Source organism: Adiantum capillus-veneris, chromosome 2, assembly GCF_014529385.1.
Source record: "Adiantum capillus-veneris isolate H3 chromosome 2, ASM1452938v2, whole genome shotgun sequence".
Classification (NCBI taxonomy): Eukaryota; Viridiplantae; Streptophyta; class Polypodiopsida; order Polypodiales; family Pteridaceae; genus Adiantum; species Adiantum capillus-veneris.
Genome location: NC_140932.1, coordinates 176921893 through 176925541, shown reverse-complemented (window position 1 = coordinate 176925541; position 3649 = coordinate 176921893). Strand labels below are relative to the sequence as shown.

Sequence of the window (3649 nt, the reverse complement as noted above, 5' to 3'; positions counted from 1 at the left end):
ACCAGATCAGTGTCCTTTGTGCACAGCCTATGGGATACTACTAGAGACAGATATGCTAGATTGGCCCTTGAGTCTTCCAGACAGTTAGCTCTACAGGGGGACACTTCATGCTGGTATGCACAGATGACTTCATGGTTTCAGACGCATGGCTTCACCATGGACAGGTTGCCCCCTTTCCAGTATTCTCTTCAGGCACCCTCGCTGTCTCTTACACGGGTGGAGATCACTAGACTCATTCGTCAGGACCTGATCCAGCTCGACACCAGGAGGACATGGATAGAGCCGCATCAGGAGTTGAGCACGAAGATGGCTTTCTATAGAGAGCATCTTCTCCACCTCACAGGAGATGGGTTTGTGATTCGACCCAGCTACATGGACACACATATGTCTCATGGTTTGCGTTGTGCCATTGGTCAGATACGCACATCCTCACATCAGCTCGAGATTGAGACCGGTAGATTCAGAGGGATACCAGCAGACAGCAGGATATGCCGATTATGCCAAAGAGAGCCAGAGACAGAGTTGCACTACATATGTCATTGCACAGTGTTCTATGAGATACGGGGGCGTTTCCACTGCTTATTCAGAGAGGGTTTTGGTCCTCTATCTAGGGTCATGAGTTATGAGGATCAGAGATGTCTTGGACTATATCTACTTGAGTTACACAGGTATAGAGACACTTTACTGGGGAGAGCTAGAGAGAGGCAGTCCCAGAGACACATTACAGATTTCTTTTCACTAGATATGGGACAGCCAGAGGAGCAGCCACCACTGCAGAGCTCGTCCCACACTCATTCGACCACTACTGGCACTCTCATCGACCGAGCATTGGAGCTACAGAGATACAGACGACCGCGACTGAGGAGAGGAGCTACACAGCATCGACGGAGACTACAACAGAAGATTCGAGCCATACTCTCTCGACATCCAGAGTGCAGATGAGGATGGATCCTCACCATTTCTTCCATCTTTGTTTCACACACTGTTACATCCAGTTTACCGGGTACCTATTGTATCAGCTGCTACACCCACGTAGTTTTAGATTGTAGTAGTAGTAGTAGTATTTTGTTCCACTTCTAGTTCTTTTCTAGTTCTTTTGTACCCAGACATGGTATTAGATTCACTATTTTGTAACTGATTGGTCTCATAGGTCATTTTGGCCTTTTGAAGACGTTAATATAACATTTCATTTCATTTCATTTCTCTCTCTCTCTCTCTCCGCCCCACGTGGGCATTCTTGCAGAGCGCGCAGGTCCGACGAGACAAGAGGAAGCAGGGCGATGATGTGGATTTTTAGGGGGAGGGAGAGCAGGGGAGAGATATCCTAGTTGGAAGTTTTAATTTAGAATGAACTAGTAAGCTACATTTTATGATCGTTTGAGCATATTTCCTCTTCTCTCTCTCTCTCTCTCTCTCTCTCTCTCTCCCCCCTTATCAGCTCGGCTTCAGCCTCCGAGAGCTCCCCCTACTTCTCCCTCTCCCACACTTTCCTGCGGCCTCCTCCCATCTCCAACCTTGCCTCTTATGCAAGCAACATCGCACCTCAACATGCAGCCTTAAGGCAGTGTGTGCATACCCATAGCGAGGAACTTCACCAGATTTTCATATGAGAGGTACTTTGCCAAGTCTAAATTCGTGGTGTGTTTTTTCTGCTCTTTCAAATGCTTCATTTGTCCTCTCTTTGTGTGTTCAATGTAGCTATCGTGGCAATACAGCATTGTGTGGAAAGAAGATTGGGATCTTGTGTGGTCCATACACTGCACCTTCCAATGGTAAGTCCACTGGTAAGACATCAATTCCATCATGAGATTTTATTGAGAATTGGCTTTTATTGATTTTATTGGACGGGAAAATGCAGGCATGAAGTCCAAATCTGTATTCATTGGCCTGGGTTGGAGTGTTGCCATTTGTATGCTTGCCGTCCTCGCATACTTATGGAAAGCTAACCATCAGTCAAAAAAACTGGCTCGAAAAGGAGCTGGAAAACCAGGGTCTGGCAAAGTTCAAGACTCGTCATGTAGATTTTGAAGGAATCTCAAAATTATTTGTTCCAACTTTAAAATTCTTTTTTTCTTTAGCATACTAAGACACAACTACTTCCATGTTTGTGCCTATCATTTCATGCCTTTGCTAGCATACTCCTCCCTGCATGTCCTCCCAGAACATGGACTTCGCCTCTTACTCGTATGATGACATCATGAGATTGGCCAATAACGTTGGCCAGAGATATGTCATTTGCTTTGGAGCATTGAGCACAGTTTACAAGTCCGTCTTGACAAGCGAAAAGTCTGTCGCCGACAAGAAACTTTACAGCCATTACCATCAAAATACCCGTGAATTTGAGGTTGAGCTTGATACTGTGGGAAGGATAAAACACAAAAATCTTGTCAACTTGCATTGCTACTCGCTTTCTTCTCGTGGAAATTTATTGTTTTACTACTACATGGAGATGGGAGCCTTTGGGATACATTACATGGTTTGTATGGTGTGAATGCCCCACTGTAATTATAAGAGCAGAGTTCTCTATTGTTTTTCTTTTCTATAAACTATGTGCTCGTGCCTTTCTTTGTTACATACATAGAATGAACTCACGAGGGCATGAATATCATTGCTTGACATTTTTGTGTGAAGGATCTTGATTGGGACCTTAGGATTAGCATAGCTCTTGGTTCTGCTAAGGGCCTTTCTTATTTGCATCACGATTGTGACCCCCGAATAGTGCATAGAGATGTAAAGACATCAAATGTATTAGTAGATGAGAGCTTGAAGCACATCTTACAGATTTTGGAATTGCAAAGAGCATTTTGCTAGCAAAGGTTCACACATCTATGTTGGTCATGGGTACAATTGGCTACATGATCCAGATTATGCAAGGACCTCAAGGCTTAATGAGAAATCCCATGTGTAGAGCTTTGGAATAGTTTTATTAGAGCTCTTGACAGGAAGAAAGGCAGTGGATGATGAAACCAATCTACATAAGTGGGTGTGTACCAAAACTCTATTCGTCTCATGCTGCAAATTGCTATTTTGCTTTGATTTCATCATGAAACTGCATTACTAGAAAGATTTGGGAGTGCCAATGAGGATTTCACCTCAACATCGCACTGATTGCGGAGCCCTGAAAACAAGAGGTCTTTGTGACCTCGTCCGTTCTCTCGCCCTTGCGTGGTTGCACGCTCGGGCTTGCAATTGCCTTCTCGACATAAATATCATATTTAATTACCATGCAAGGAGAGGGGAATGAGACGGGCTGTCTGTGAGAGCCCATGGTGATGAGAGAGAGATCAAGGCATGATCGCCTCAGGTGGCGATGGCCAGTAGGGTGAGCGCTCCTCAAAAAATCCACCATTAGCCAACCATCTTTGTACCTCCTTGTTACCTTCTTGAAGAAGGTGTTGCCGTAGGGCAAGTAGCGGAAGGCAAATATGGGGTGGAAGGCCTTACATTCATGACCTGCTGCGCATGCAGACGAAGATCCATGAGCGTTGCCGATTGACTTGCCCGACCATTCAGATTGGGTTAGCTGCCTTAGGACCAGAGAGCTTGGCTACGCAACACTTTTCAGCTTGGCTAGTTATTCCATTGGCTTGATTGAGTAATGTAGAGCGAGATTTCAGTTCAGGTCCCACTGGGGAGTCTTACCATACAC

At 45.1% G+C, this 3649-nt stretch overlaps 1 pseudogene; it reads left to right on the top strand.

The window, feature by feature from the left end:
• Nucleotides 1-1347: 1347 nt before the first annotated feature.
• Nucleotides 1348-2921, top strand: LOC147464120 (LRR receptor-like serine/threonine-protein kinase ERL1; annotated as a pseudogene).
• Nucleotides 2922-3649: the final 728 nt, after the last annotated feature.